The 17,232-nt window shown below is 37.0% G+C and overlaps 1 long non-coding RNA gene across 1 annotated transcript; it reads left to right on the top strand.

The window, feature by feature from the left end:
* Positions 1–12,185: 12,185 nt before the first annotated feature.
* On the top strand, positions 12,186–15,474 carry LOC130995009 (uncharacterized). Its single transcript, XR_009091991.1, has 3 exons — positions 12,186–12,731; positions 14,583–14,649; positions 15,254–15,474. It is a non-coding gene; the product is annotated as an uncharacterized LOC130995009 (long non-coding RNA).
* Positions 15,475–17,232: the final 1,758 nt, after the last annotated feature.

Raw genomic sequence — 17,232 nt, 5'->3', positions numbered from 1 at the left:
GCTAGGGCCATTATCTTGTTAAATCTGAGCAGTTCTGTGGTTAGGAAAGTGTCTCATCATTTATGTGCTAAAGATTTATGGGATGATTTGAACTCTATTTACTCCACTTCATCTGAAGAATCTGCATGGACCTTACAAAATCAATTTATGAATTTTCAAATGGATCCTTCAAAGGATGTTGATTCAAACCTTGATGATTTTCACAAACTGTTGCATGATTTGAAAATTGCTGGTGATGACAATATTGAGAAGTATGCCCCTCAGATTTTGTTAAGTTCTATTCCTGAGTCTTTTTCTGAAGTAAAATCAGCTTTAAAATATGGTGGGTCTAAGGTCTCTTGTGAAATGATTATCAATGGTCTTAAGACCAAAGAAAGTGAACTTAAACTGCAAAAACCCAAGTCTCTTCAGGGTGACGTTATGTATGTGAATAAGGATAATCAGAGAAACCCTCACCATCATTTTTCTAAGGGCCAGAAGTCTGATCATCATAAAATTGCTGCATCAACTGAACAGAGGGAAGACAATAGGTTTGATCATAATCAAAATCAAAATAGAAATCAAAATCCTGATCAGAAACCTAGGAAAGTGTGTTGGAATTGTGGAAAACCAGGGCATTTCATAAATAGGTGCAGGTTGCCTAAAAAGAATAAGAACTTTGTTCCTAATGAGCCTAAACAGCATGCAAACAATGTGTTTGAAGAAGATGGTGTCTATATGGTACATGACTATGATTTTCAGTTTATAAATTACTCAAATGCTGTGTCTAAATCTGTAAGTTCAAATGAGTGGCTGATTGACTCTGGTTGTACCTTTCATGTGACCCCTTTTGAGCATATGTTTCAAAACCTTCAGTTGGTCAAGTCTGGGCATGTTTCTTTGGCTGATGGTCAAAGTTGTGATATTTTGGGTAAGGGTGATGTTTGCTTGAAATTTGAAAATGGGAGTCTTCTTACCTTGAATGATGTTAGATTTGTGCCAAACTTGAAATTTAGCTTGCTTTCAGTGTCTAAGATTGCTGATAAAATGCTGAATGGTTCTGTGAACTACTTGAGATTTCAATTTGAAAAGGACTCTATGCTTTACTTTACTGCTCCAAGAAAGGGAGATTTGTATGCTGTAAGTGCTAAGTCAGTTCCTTTACCTGTTGCTAATGTGGTCCATGAGGACAAATCTGCACTCTGGCATGCTAGATTAGGGCACATGAGTAACAAAGGCATGGAAATTTTGAAAAAATCTGGTGTGTTTGGCAATGATAAGATCTCTGAAATTCCTTTCTGTGAACCATGTGTGATGGGAAAACATCATAAGTCTGCTTTTCCAGTTTCTGTTCCTTATCCTAGGAAGCATGTTAGCACTGAAATACTTGAATACCTGCATGCTGATGTTTGGGGTCCTGCTAAAGTGCCCACTCATGGTGGAAACATGTATTTTCTATCTGTCATTGATGATTTTTCAAGAAAAACTTGGGTCTTTTTAATGAAAAACAAGTCTGATGTGTTTGAAAAATTGTCAACGTGGGCTACGCAGATTCAAAATCAAACTGGAAAACGGATTAAATGTCTTAGAACTGATAATGGTCTTGAATTCTGTAATCATGCTATGGATAATTGGTGCACTGAGTCTGGTATCATGAGGCATAAGTCTGTCCCTTACACTCCACAGCAAAATGGAGTGGTTGAAAGGATGAATAGAACTCTCCTTGAGAGAGTTAGGAGCATGCTTGTTGCATCTGGTTTGACTAAACATTTTTGGGGTGAGGCACTCATGACTGCTGTGTATTTAATCAACAGATCTCCTTCTGTTCCCTTACTTGGCAAACTCCCTGAATCTGTGTTTTTTGATAAACCTGTCTGTTTGAAACATTTGAGAGTGTTTGGGTGTGCTGCCTATGTTCACCAAAATGTTGGGAAATTAGAACCTAGGGCTAAGAAATGCATATTCCTTGGTTATCCAGAAGGGGTAAAAGGCTATAGGTTGTGGGATAGGTCAATTCCTGGATTCAAAACTTGTGTGAGCAGAGATGTGTCCTTTAATGAGTTTAACTTCCCTTGTCTACTTGAACCCTCACACTCTGCTACTCCAAGTGAGATGGAGAAAATGCATGTCTATGACTTCAACAGGTATGAGTTTATGTTCACCCCACCCATGGATCCTCCTGAGGTGGATCCTCTGCCTTATGATCCTCCTACCATGACTGAGCATACTGAAACTAACCCCACTCCCAACCCGGAACTCAACATTGATCCCACCAACTCAGCACCTCCTGATAATACTCCTTTGAATGACTATCAACTTGCTAGGGACAGAGAAAGGAGGAACATCAGACCTCCTGCTCGGTTTGATGATTATAACTTGTCTATGTATGCATTCAATGTGTTCAACAATGTGGATTACTCTGAACCCTGCACTTATTCTGATGCTGTTAATTCTGCTGATTCTGATAAGTGGCTGACTGCTATGAATTCTGAAATGAAGTCTCTGCATGATAATGAAACTTGGATTTTAGTCAAGAAACCTGATGATTGTTCTGTTGTTGAATGCAAATGGTTGTTTAAGGTCAAGCATGAAACTGATAACATTAGATACAAGGCTAGGCTTGTAGCTAAAGGATTTACTCAAAAAGAAGGCATTGACTATAATGAAATATTTGCTCCTGTTGTTAAGTTCACCACTGTGCGCATTATGCTTGCCTTGTGTGCTCACTTTGATTGGGAATTGAAGCAAATGGATGTTACTACTGCTTTTCTTCATGGTGACCTTGAGAATGACATTTATATGAAACAACCTGAGGGATTTGTGAGTGATGAGTTTCCTGATCATGTGTGTTTGCTGAAAAAGTCCCTATATGGTCTTAAACAGTCTCCAAGACAATGGAATCTCAAATTTGACCAATGCATGCAGAACTTGAACTTTTCTAGAAGTCAATATGATCATTGCTTGTATTACTCAAATTCTGAACCTCCTGTGTTTCTAGTATTATATGTGGATGACATGCTTTTACTTGGCCCTTGTCTGCAAACCATTGAAAATGTGCAGAAAAAGTTGTGTGAAAACTTTGACATGAAAAATCTTGGTGATGCCAAGAAGATTTTGGGCATGAGCATAGAAAGAGATAGGGAGAAATCCACCTTGCTGTTGCATCAAAGTGATTATGTGAAACAAGTTCTTTTGAAATTCAATATGGAAAATTGCAGATCTGTAACTGTGCCTCTTGGTTCTCATTTTGAACTTAGTAAAAAGCAATGTCCTAAAACTGACCTTGAACTTGAAGAAATGAGAAACATTCCATATGCTAATGCTATAGGCTCTGTCATGTACTTGATGATTAGTACTAGGCCAGATATTGCGTATGCTGTTTCTTGTTTAAGTAGATATATGGCAAATCCTGGTGCTTCTCATTGGGAAGCTTTGAAATGGTTGCTCAGATACTTGAAGTCTACTATGCATTATGGTCTGAATTTTGCTAAGGCTCAAGATGGCATTAAATGTGTTGGATATGTTGATTCTAACTATGCAAATGATATAGATAGTAGGAAGTCATCTACTTCTTATGTATTCACTTTGTGTAATGCTTGCATTAGTTGGAAATCTCAATTGCAAAACGTTGTTGCCTTGTCTACTACTGAATCTGAGTATATTGCTGCAACTGAGGCTGTGAAAGAAGCTCTTTGGCTTGATGGATTGCTGTCTGAAATTAGATACATTGATGATAAACCCATTGTTTTCTCTGATAGTCAATCTGCCATTCAACTATGCAAAAACCCTGTGTTCCATGATAGAACTAAGCATATTGCTGTTAAATATCACTTCATTAGGGATGTAGTTGAAAAAGGAGATGTTTTGCTTGATAAGATTCCCTCTGAATTCAATCCAGCAGATATGGGCACCAAGTGCCTTCCACTTGCAAAGCTGGAATCTTGCTTGGAAACTTTGAATATTGGTCCTGGTTAACTTTTCTTTTGTGTCTTTGTGTGACAAGTTCAGCCTCTGTGGCTGCTTGTCTCTTCTTTGTCTGTGTTACTTCTTTTTCTGCATGATGTTTGTTGTCCTTGAGCTGCATGCTGTGTTCTGGTCTGTGTACCTACTGCTGTCCAGTGTGAGTTTTTCCGTTTATGTCTCCTTGTCCTGTGTGTGTGTGACTGCCTTGTTATGCTTTGTTTTTCTTTGTTGTCTGCTCTGGTCTGTTTGTCCCTTCTGTGTGTGTATTGTGTGATGTTGCTTGAGTGCATGTGTGTGTGTCTGTTGTGTCTTCAATGATAACCCTTTGGGTTTGAGAAATGGTGATTTCCCTTGGGTTGGTCTCTGTTGTTGAGATTGAGTTAAATATGCATAATATTTTTCTCACCCTCTATTGTCTTGTCTTTGTGATAGGATGATAGTAAAAATGGCTGTGATGATAAAGCTCGAATCAAAGGCTGGCTCTTCCCTGGTGACTTAATGATCATTGTGCCAAAGGTGGAATGTGGAGTGTTGGCCCAATTTCATTAACCCCCAAGCCCAAGCCCAAGCCCATCCCCTTTATACCCTAAGTCCAAATCAGCCCCCCCATTTCTTCACTCCCGTGCGCCGCTGATCTCTCTCTCCCATCTGCGCCCTTCCAGTTCCCTCCACCTCCCGACTCCTCGGTTCTCCTTCCGTCTTCAATTCTCCACCCCCTTCCCGATGCCTCCCATCCTTTTAAATCTGGCCCTAATTCTTCACAGCAAGGAGAAGGTCTTCAGGCAATTTCTCAAGAAGGCTCTGCTACTCCTTCTAAGATTTCTCTCCTGTGTGTGAACGAGGCCTTCCTTGTTGCTGTGAGAGTTATCACCGGATTCCTGCCCACCGGATTCCTGATTGGTGATACTCTGGTTGATTGTGTTGTCATCGGAATTCCTGCCCTTAGGATTCCTGCTGTTGGTGACTGACCATCTGAGATTTGAGCGCCTATCTGCTCTCACCATTCCTTTGTGCTGTGATCATTAACGCTGCCGGAAGAAGCTCTGCCTACCGTGGGAAAATCTGAGCCAAAGTGTCCCGAGGACACATTTTCCCACTTCAATCATTTCTGCACTTTCCTGCTCTTCTGTCTCATTTTGCTTTTCTTCACTTTGTATCAGTTTACTTGTTGGTTTATTGGTGTTCTACAGGTACAGGTACAAGAGGAGTGAAGACGACGAAGAAGAAGGAACGTGAAGTGGATCTTGGCACTAGAGTGTCGAGTGAGAAGGACTGGAGGTTCGGGAAACAAGAGGAGTAATCCCGGCAAGGCGAAGATACCCAACAAATTTGAAGGGGAAGGATGATTTTCAATACGATCTATGATATGCATAAGAGAAAGCAGAGCTCCATAAGCGGCCATGATAAACTCTTTGAATGCAGACACAGAATTTTTATATTTGTGGAAGTGTGAATTAAAATATATGAGAGATGTTAGCTATCTGGTAAAGTGAACTGGAAATTACACGTGATAATGAAATTGTGTTTATCATAAAAATGAAGAAGCCATGTGCAGCATTCATTTAAATATGCTGCAGTTGTCGGAATAAGACTGTCATTAATTTAGTTAATTACATGTTTGTTGCTAAACTTATTGTTGGTTATCGATGTTGACTGTCACGAGCATCGATATGATTGAATTAGTTTATGATGATCCGCTCTGTCATGAAGTTCCCGAGTAGGTGCGATGCAGTCCTTGTATTGTTTACTTCCGATTTTTCGAGCATATATATACATCTATCTTGCCCCCAAAATATAGATTATTAATTGTATCAATAACTCACTATTTAAATAAACACAAAAAACTGGTGTGAAACTGGTTTTATAGAAAAACCGGGTTGTACCCTGCCCACATTGGTGACCCTGACCCAGAACCATTTATATTACTCCCTCCGTCCCAGCTTTTGGTATCCAGTTGAGAACGGCACGAGTTTTAATAAAGTGATTGATGTGTTGTGAGTGGAATAAGAGTCCCACATTTTATGTGAGAGTTAAAATAATTAAAGTAGAGTAAGGGCCCCACCTAGTTTTACCAAAAATAGAAATGGATACCAAAATGTGGGACGGCCAAAAAAGGAAAGTTGGATACTAAAAGTTGGGACGGAGGGAGTATAAAAAAAATCCTCCCTCTTCAGTCTTAACTTATTATTTATTATTTTATTTCTTTCAAAAGTTGTGAAATTCGATTAATTATAAAATATTTAATATGCATATCAAATTAAAGATCATGATAAAGTTTTAATTTAATATATTTTATGTAAATATTTGATTTAAAATGTACAAATTAAATTTATTTTAATATTAAAATTTTCTAAATTTCTCTCTCCTTTGTCATCTTTTTGAAAAAAAAATGTATTTTTAATTCTTTTCTATTAGTATTTTTTTTTGCCTTTCATAATAGTATCAAATTTTATAATGAGTGAATTTGTAAAATGTCCACTTTCATATTGTAAAGATAAAAAATGTCCACTAAAATAAAAAACTTAAAAAATGTCCACTATTACCAAAATGCCCTTCACATTAAAAATTAAAAAAATGTCCACTTCATTTTACCTTTAAACACTACCCCTTTAAAAAATCCCGCATTTCACAACCAGTCGAATTCACAACCAAAATTTGGTTGTGAATTAGACTGAATTCACAACTAGTCAAATTCACAATTTTAACTTAATTCACAATCAGAATTTTTCACAACCTGTTAAATTCACAACCAAAATTTAATTCACAACCAGAATTTTTTGATTGTGAATTCACAACTAGTTAAATTCACAACCAAAATTTAATTCACAATCAGAATTTTTTTTTGTTGTGAATTCGACTGGGTGTGAATTCACAACCAAAATTTAATTCACAACCCAAATTTTTTGGTTGTGAATTCAAAACTAGTCGAATTCACAACCAAAATTTAATTCACAATCAGAATTTATTTTGGTTGTGAATTCGAGTTTTAGTTGTGAATTCATAGATCTGGTTGTGAATTCAAAAACATTAAGTTGTGAATTCATAGATGTGGTCGTGAATTCAAGAACATTAAGTTGTAAATTCATAAATTTGTTTGTGAATTCGAGAATATTAAGTTGTGAATTCATAGATGTGGTTGTGAATTCACAGACCTGGTCGTGAATTCAAGAACATCAAATTATTAATTCATAAATCTTGGTTGTGAATTTAAAGAACATTAACCAAAATATTCAAATTTCACAAAAATATTCATAGATTTAGTATTGATTTCATCATATGAAGAGAGAGAACCTCTTAGGTATTTCATCGAACACCATCGCGAATATCCCTAAATCCCCCAAATCCGCCGCACACTTACGGTAGAAATTCAAGAGATTGTTCATCACAACGGCGCAAATCAATCTTTAAAACATTATCGTGCACGATCTCGCCGCATAGCAGCTTACCAAATGACGTGAAACATATGAGCAAAATAAGTTGGCGATATGGCCGACTCTCAAGCGGCGACAAATGATTTGTGATGATGAGATTTGATCATATCAAGCAATTAATCCGATTGTTATGGAATATGAGATTTGTGCTCAGCAAAATAGTTATTAAATCTATAACTCTATATTGTAGATTGAATGATTGAAACACAATCACATAGTGTCACAGCCCGCAATCCCTAAGGATGGCTTAACCGGGGTTATGACTCGGGAAGGGGATTAAGAAGCGGGGAAAGAAAGGGGCATTTACTTAACAATCAAACATTTTACGAAAAGAGACATTTATTATATAACACTAGGATCATAACTGATCACTTGGGCAAATACAAGACGTTTGTTCGGGAAGGCCCGTCGAAGTGGATTATCAACAAAAGAGTATCATAATTAAAATAAAAACCTTAACATAATCAGAGTATCTTTCAGCGGAAATACGTGTGAGTTATACATATGAAGATGTATACTCAAGGTTACATTATTGTTCTATGTCAAAAGGTACATCCGCTCAACTCCACTCCATTCCATCACCCGCTCAACCTGCACATTAGGGAAAACAACATGCAGGGCTGAGTAAAAATACTCAGTGAACATATGCCGGAAACATAACATTTTATATAATTTATTGTACTGCCAACAGTAACACACAGGGTTTTACTTGAAGGACCCGTGCTTACTAAACATTTTCTTTCATTTCATAAAGTTGGATGCGCATCCCATTTTCAGTCTATATGATCCATATCTGTTCCTTTTACACGCCGGGAAGGAGGCCTCCTTCCACGGACGCTAAGACCGGTCGCAAGCGACACACAGTCTCCATGAGTGTACACGTTAACCCTTACTAGCAAACCTTCGTCTAGCGTAGGGTCCGAATTCGATTTCCTTTATAGTTGGCGAACCAACACAGATAGGATACATACATAAAACATAAACATTTTTGGCAGACAATCATTTCATAAACATTTCCTTTCCTTTCATAAGAAACATTCATCATTTAATCATTTCCATAAACATTTCATTTCATAATAATCATTCATCATTTGAAATATCACAGTTATATCATGTCATTCATTTCATTTCGTATAAGAGGCCTGTATCCAGGGGATCTCTATATACGTGTTTTAAGAAAGCCCACCTTATTCGTTCCCACTAGGGGCGTAGAGTTACCTCCTTCTTTAGCTTTCACTTCCCGTCTGGACCTTTATTGACGAAGAGTCGATAAGTTCGAGAAGAAAGTCGTGTAAGAAAGGAAGATAGGTCTCTAAACTAAACTATCTCCTTTAATGATTTTAGGGTTCTAGCATCCATATTAATCTTGTCTCGTTCAAAACCTTAACTCAAAACAGTTATCACATAACTAACATTTAGGTTCGAAACTATTTATTCGAACATCATCATGCACATAAATCATAACTCGTTCTACTCACGCCATCAAGTCAGACATTCCGTCATTTATTAATGAATCATATAATATCACATAGACAAATTATACAATCATAGATCATGCTTTCTCATACGTAAAACAATTTAATCCTTTTCAAATAATCCATATTAATAAGTCATTTGAAAAGAATTAATTTAAATAAGAGTTTAACTCAAAATATTTTATTTTAAAGTCCATTTGTAAAAATACTTGAAATAAAAGAACTCCATTTAAATAATTAATTTAAAGGTCAATATATAATTAAATTAATCAAGCTCAATTTAAATTAATAATTAAGAGCTAAAATAATTTAAATAGATATAAGCCCAAATTAATTAGATAAATTAAGTCTATCATGTTTTTCTTTGAATAAGGCCCAAACAACCCATCAGGATTTAAAGGCAAAATGAGCCCAACAGAAATTAAAATAAGGTGTCCAGCATTTAAAATTCGGCCTACTGATTTAATGCAAAATTCGGCCCAGTCCTTCTCTTTTCTTTAAAATTTTCGGCCCAGCCATTAGAGGTTTAAGCCCAATTAAAAAAATAAAGCCTAATCCTAAAATATAACACACACATAACACACCAACACACACACAAGCTTCTCTCTCTCTAACTCTCGGCTCTCTCCCGGCTCTCTCTCTGCTCTACCTCTGCTCGGTCGAGTGCGGCGCCGCCTCCGGCGCGCCGCCTCGCCGAGCGCCTCCCTTCCCTTCTCATCTCTTCCTTCGTTCCCTCTGGCCCTCTCTTCCCTTGCTTTTCTCTCTCTCTCTTTCAGCCTCCTTTCTCTACCTCTCTCACTCTGTCTCGCCGGAAGTCAGCCGCACGCCGCCGCCTTGGGTGTTCACGGCCATCGCCTGGCCGTGGAAGAGCACGGCCGCCGCCTGCCCGCCCTGATTCTCTCTCTCGGTTTCTAGATCTCTAGATCGGAACAGGGCATGCGCCCTCTCTGCCGGAGTCCAAGCCAGGCCGCCGTCTCTTCGTCCTCCATCGCCGCCGTTCGTCGTCGGATTCGCTGTGAGGAGCCGAGCACCGTCTCACAAAGGTAAGCCCCCGGATTTCCCTATTCTCATTTTCTTTTTCTTTTTCCTCATCTTTTTCCCCCTTTTTTTAAAAAAAATTAAAATCTGAAATCCCTCTCTTCTTTTTCCCTTTGGCAGAACGGAACCACGGCAGGTTCACCGCCGCCGCTCCGTCGCCGGCGACGAGCCACAGCGGCTGCCGCCTCCCTCTGATCTCGACTCACACACACACAGCAGGGTCAAGCCTCACATTCAGTTCACAAAATAGCATAGGATTTCTTAGCACATATCATTCTCAAACTGTAATTGCTTAATCAAATCTGAATTTCTTTTCTTGCAATTTAAACACTCAATTAAAAAGTTTTAGTTCATATGTGCATATGTAAACATGTTGTGAAATATCAAAACAGTCGTGTATGAATTCCCTTGGTGGTTCTCTAAAAATTGACAACGAAAGGGTGATGATACCTTGAATAGGTGGATTTTTGTCTCTGCATAATTATGTGTATAGCATAAGTTAGAAATCTGTAGTGAAGAAAATTGAAAGAGGGAGAATTTCCTTTCATTATTACCGTAAATCTTGCTGTTGAAAATGGGCTGCAGTAGTTGAAAATGGTGGTGTGAGAATGGTGAAAGTGGATGTGGTTTTAAAGAAAAATGGGGTGGTTTGGATGGATGAGGATCGTGTAATTTTCAGCTGACAAGTATGAACACATAATTCTTTTTCAGCTAGCTTTGTATGACTGAAGAATTTCTTCAGCATGCGTAGTAAATTCTTCAGCATGCTTAGGATTCAGCATGCTTAGGATTTATTCAAATTTAATCATTAAAATATCTAAGAGATTAATATATTAATTATATGGTTCCAAAGTTCCAAACTCATTTAAATACATTAAGACATATAAGCCTAATTCTTATTGAAGCATAAAATCCATTTGAGCTTGCTTCTAACATAAATTAAATTACTCATGGGCTTAAGTAAACAATCGATAAAAGATTTATATTTAACACTTCAGTGTTAAATTCTCCACAATAAATTAATGGACTCAAAATATATTTTGAGTGCATCATCTATTGAAAATAAAAATAAATCATCACATATATAAATTATCAAATTCATATAAGTTCGTATTTTATTAATGGATGCTGAACCCTAATTACCATAATCAATCCTTAAATCAGTAATTAAAAGTATATAATCCTTAATAAAAAGTCGGGTCATTACATACTATCCCCCTTAAAAGAAATTTCGTCCCGAAATTTGTACCGCAGAAAACAACTCTGAGTACTTCACTTTCTTGTTAGACCGTAGTCTATTCTTGACCATGATATATTCATAGGTCCCTTACTATCTGTATCGACTTAGTCCTTAGTACCTGAACTTCGATCTAAGATAGATTTGGATCTTCCTTCGTAACTCAAATATTGACTAATAACAATGTTGTTCTTATGGATCATATGTTTTGAATCGTAAACATACTTGTCTATTTGCGACACATGAGATACATTACGCACATTCTCAAAGCTTAGCGCTAACGCCAACCAGTAAGTCAGTGGGCCTATCCTTTCTACAATCTTGTATGAGCCTATAAAACGGAGTTTAGGTTTACCCTTCACATTGAATCCAATGATTTCTCTTGATGGAGAAACTTTTATGGAAATTATCTCTCCACTTTCACATCATAGGTCAATTCGTCATTTGTCAACATATGACTCTGTCAATCATGGCCCTCTTTTATTCACTATCAAATTTTGACGGATGATTTCAATCGTCTAGCCATTTCATCCCAACAAAGTGGTGATCTATATTTCCTAAGGTATAACGCCTCATTTGCCAACCTATCGATAGTCGATTGATAACTGGTATTATATGTCTCACAAAGAGTGGCAAAAACATGTTCTCAGCTTTCACCCCGGTTTAGCTCGGTCGTCTTCAACATACCTTATTAGTAATTTCTATGTCGTTTAAGCGGAACTATAATGACTAATATCTCTAATGTAACACCCGGGCTTTTGATGACGTGTTAATTGCTTAAGTTTGAGTAATTAGGGTTTAGATCCCTTGTTTGATTTACTTTGTAAAGAGATGAAGAGTTATATGAAGTTTTGTTGTTATATTTTAAAGATGTTGAGATGTTCTTTTGATGATGTGAGGATGATGTGGGATTTTATATCCGTATTTGAGTTTGAGTATTTGAATAATTCTAGATAATTATTTGAATGAGAACGGTGAACTCGGAAGTGAAATCTGAGTCCGTTAAGACGTTTTTAAAATTTTTGACTTTTTGACGATGAATAGTAAAGTACGGCTATTTCGTCTTTTTGTCGACTTTCAAAATCTTACGTGCACGTCGTCGAGAAATATTCTTAGTTTTTCGATACAAGTCCAATAATGAAAGTTTTTATTTTTGGACGACGAGTGAATAGTAAATCGGGATTTCTCGATAAACGAACCGAGCTCGTTTATCAGAATTTTGAGAACGAGCTTGCGTTTTCTATATTTATATAGAATTACGAGTGCAATGAAAGTGAGTAGAGGTTGAGAGGGCGAGTAACAAAGAGTATGGGTTGTTAGTTGTTAAAACGAGACGAGACGAGATATTTAACGACTAACGGGTTAATATCCTAAATATCTAACCTACCCTACCCCTAACCACCCCCAAACCTCCCAAAACCCCTTTCCCCTCACTAACTCACGCTATATCAGCCCACACCACACACACAACTCACATATTCACACACACAACACCTAAAACACACACTACACACGCCATTTTCCATTTAAGCTTGGACGGAGCTTTTGACCTCCGATTTGAGCACCGAGACGAGCGCCGATCATCTTTTCGATCACGTATCTAAGTAGGTAAGATCTTTACCTACGTTTTGATGGTTTTATTTTCGATTTTCGTCGACGTCGAAAAACGTCGATTCTCGACTTTATTTTGAAACGACGTCGGATCGTCGTGAAATTTTAGTATGTTGTTCTTGGGTAAATGTTGAGCATGTTTAATGAAGGGAGTAAGAACGGAACGAACCGTAGCTATGAAACCCATGAGGGCAGCCCCGTTTTTCACATATTAGCTTGTCTTTCGATTTTTGTTTGATCGTTTTGACTTGATATTTGTGCTTAGGGGTATGCTAAGATCGATATATATTAAATTCGTATTTTTCCAAGCACGGAAATTGTATAAATTTTTAGAGTATGATTATTTAAATTCGTGAAGTTTGAGACGTTGCATAATGAATATTATTGCGTATATGTGTTCTACGATATCACATGAGCATGCTAATTGATTTACAATTTATGGATGATAATTGTTGAACGAAATTAAAACTGGAATTCTGTCAAAATTTTACAGCAGTTTCAAGCTTATGTTTCGATGAGTTTTCATTGCTTGATGGCTCTGAAATTTTAGTATGTTTATCTATGATATGTGTATTTCGTTGCTGCAAAATTTCATGTCTTTTGGATGATGTTTGCTATTTTAAAAATATTTTGAAAAATCCTTGACAGAATCTGTCAACTATTGGTAGACTTCACAAAAACGTTTATATCTATTAATCCATGAAGGATTTTGCATCACCGTTTTTTTTAAACGAAACTAGACTTCAATACTTTTCTAAAAACATAAGATTTCGATTTTTATGACCTCTGAAACAGAGCAGTTTATTATTTCAAAAATGCCCTGTTCTGCTGTCATATTTGTCCAACAGTAAAAGTGTATGAGTTTCATTGTTTATTTGGCAGATCATATGAACGTTTTCTCTTGTGAAATTTTAACCAAATCTTCAAGGATACCTTTAGTTTTGGATGATTAAATTTGATGGAATTTTATTAAGGTTTGCCTTGGTTTCTAATGGCCTAAACAAAATTGGCAGAAACTGTCAATCTTTGACAGCCTGCACTAAAAGAGCAATATCTCCAAAAACCTTTAACCTTTTTGGTTAACTACCATTTTTAGAGTGAACTACACTTCATGAAGTTTTTGAGATCAATTGGTATGAGAGTTTATGATGATTGAGTTGGTTGTTATGAATTTTTAAAGATGACACAAAAACAGCAAAACTTTCTAGAAAACAACTTGATTATATTTGTTTTGATGGATGATACGATATGACTAAATGGTGTGAGTTGTGAGAGTTATGATTAACGTACATAAATGTTGGTATCTGACACTCGAACAATTGGTGTCGAGTATAAATGATAGTTTACTGATAAAGAGTTTTGATGATTTTGAATTGTTTGGTTTGCGTTGAAAAGATGTCAAGATGTTAAGTTTTGAGTCGAGAGACGAGTTCACGTAGTGAGATTCACGCGTTGAAATCTCGTGGCTGACATTATATATGAATAGGTCATGCCGAAATTTTTAGTGAAATTAGAATTTGAGCATAGTCAATTCTTGTTGACCCGTGACTCAAATACATGCCTAATGGAAAGTTTAACTTTCTAATCGGTTAATTAGACGAGATGAGAGCGAATAGATCTGCTAAGAAAGTGGACTTTTCGATGTGTTAAATATTTCTTTTAATTGAAGCGCTGCTAATTATAACATAAGGATGTTATAATTAATGAGTAATGACGAGAGATAATAATTGTTATTGATTAACAATCAAGAGAGATGAACATTAGAGATACTAATGTTTCATAAAAGAGATTAGATTATTAATCGAGATTTCTTTTATAACTTCTCACCAATTCTTCATAACGATGAAGGTCCTTTTGGGAAGTAACGACTTGAGGGAGAGAGTGACGTTACTCATTGATACAGAGACACAACGAGGTGGGCATTACTTTTACTATACGTATATAGAGATCCCCTGCGTGTCGTAGGCCTCTTATACGAATGAATGCATGAGATGATCTAACTGTTAATTTCAGTTTCATATATATATCAAATGAGTTTAAATGTTACGTTCAAGCAAGTTATTTCATGACAAAATCTTTGAGTTAAAGTTATTTCAAGTATTGTCTTGCCATAAAATGTTTAAATTTTAGTATGATATCTATCTGCTTTGGCTTTGCCAATGATGCAATCGAATTCGGGTCCTGAGCAGTTGATAGCTATCCTGCCAGGACTAGTGTACACCAGTGACCGTGAGTCATCTAGCGGGTTGGCCGGTCAAGTGACCGTGAGAGGTGGCCACCTCTCCGGCACACAGTTTCAGATATGATAGATTACAAAAGAACTTAGTCTGATCAGACGAACTTTAAGAATCACAAATGAACTTAGTAAGCTTGGGCCTTTTTAGCGAAAAACTCCCTTGCTGTACTGTTTATGATGGCATGACAATTTACAGTTTTGAAGCATGTATTTTTATACCTAGGCATACGTGCCCACTGAGTGCTTTTGTACTCAGCCCTGCATATGTTTTCTAAATGTGCAGGTTGAGCTGATGTGATGATGGTGCTGCAATGAGCGGAGTCTCCAGGGTTGTTAATAAATAGTTAACTTGTCTAGAATATGTCTTCATACATATGTCTAGCTACTTTCCGCTGCAAGATGTTGTTGATGTTATAGTATGTTATGTCATACTTTGAGTCTTAAGAGAATGGTTTCATACGATGTATAACTTGATTAATGATATTAATTAAGTTTTATGCTGTCTTTCATAGACTGTTTTCAATTGAGTATTAATGAATAAAAATGACGAGTTTTATTAAGATGAGTAAGTTTTACGGCTATAAATGACGCCCCTTTTCTTCCCCTTCTTCTTTAACCCCATCCCTAGTCGTGGATCACTCGGCCTAACTATCCATAGTTAGGGCGGGCTGTGACAGAGTGGTATCAGAGCGAAGGAAAGCTCTGAATTAGAAGTCTTGAGTTTAGTCTAGAATGAGTCACTAGACTAATAGTTATTAACAACCGTGAGCTCAGCGCACCATCACACCAGGCTCAACGAGGTATGTAAAATTTCAAAGTTTATTTGACGTTAAATTTTGAAGAGCATGATGTTGAGGTTATATGATGAGTTATGATGTTATGCTTTGAAGATGCATAGTTTGAGTTTGAGGATGACAACATGATTAATAATGAGTTATTATGTTGTAAGAGCATATGTTGACGTTACATGATGAATCATGAGAGCGTTTATATCATATGATGTTATATGATTGAGGATGCATAATTATGAGTTATGATGTGATGTATTTGAGATGTTTTGTGATGAGAATTGTTTGAGCAGTTGTGATAAGTCACGATGATTTAGATGAAGGAATCTAATGTCATTGTTAAGAGAGATTTTTTTTACTAAGTAGAAGGATGAAATGAGAACTTAGAGCTAAAGCTTGAGAGAATTAGCAATTGCTTTAAGTACTTGTTGGTTTGAGTTATGAGTTTGAGTTATGAGCTTGAGTATAATAGCATGATTAATGATGAGTTATTAGCATGCTGCAATGAGATATTGTACGATATGTTGAGTTGTTTTGTGACGCGAGTTTTGCTCACGCAACCTTAATGGTACTTGAGGAGGTATCATGAGCCATAGTCTTTGGAGATGGCTTTGAGAGAGAATTGTTGAGTTGTCTTACTGAGTCACGATGATTTAGATTAAGGGATCTAATATCATTGTTTAGAGAGATTCCCTACTGAGTAAAGATGGGACGAGATGAGAATTTAGATGTTTTGAGCTTGAGTTTTAAGATAACAGTACTACTTAATAGGAGTTTTGCTAAGTTATCTTTTGTTTATTTCTGTTGCTGGAGCCAAGTAGAGTTAGTTCCTAGAGTCACCTTTAAGTTCTCCTTATAGGTTGGCCAGGACTGTTGGCACTGCACGAAAGTGGACTGTTGTGAGATCGAACTCAGGAAAGATCGGATACGAGGACGAGGCGTACAGTATGTGGTACAGAGATACCCTAGCAGATTTTCAAACACATGTTCATAGACTATGAAAGGATGAAAGCCTTATGGTTGTTACTAGACTGGATGGCATCGTGCACCTAGTCCCCGTGCTACCAATCGAGTGGTAGGATTGAGCAAGGAAGAAAGCCACTCAATATGATGGGACATGTCGTCTTGAGCATTGGACCCACAGGAGATGGGATTTGTTACAGATACCCAGATTTTCTATGCGGATCTACTGACCGGATGCCTGTTTTCTACTAGGGACTCTAGAAGAGTGTAGTAGATATCGAGTCGATCCTTGAGTATCAGTTACCAAAGATGATAAAATGATAAACGATAATGAGGATGAGAAGTAGCCGAGGAGGGCTAGAGTTGATGAGGATGAGAAGAGAAGTCGATGTAGGCTAGAGCTAAGGATGATCTTGAGAGTATGCGCGGTACACCCTCGTTTTTGATTAGTTGCAATTACATTGCGATGTATATAACTTACTTAGGAGATACTGGTACTTGAGATTTTGAC

Source organism: Salvia miltiorrhiza, chromosome 7 (assembly GCF_028751815.1).
Source record: "Salvia miltiorrhiza cultivar Shanhuang (shh) chromosome 7, IMPLAD_Smil_shh, whole genome shotgun sequence".
NCBI lineage: Eukaryota > Viridiplantae > Streptophyta > Magnoliopsida > Lamiales > Lamiaceae > Salvia > Salvia miltiorrhiza.
Note: the sequence above shows the minus strand (reverse complement) of the source record. Positions and strands in the feature narration are given on the sequence as shown.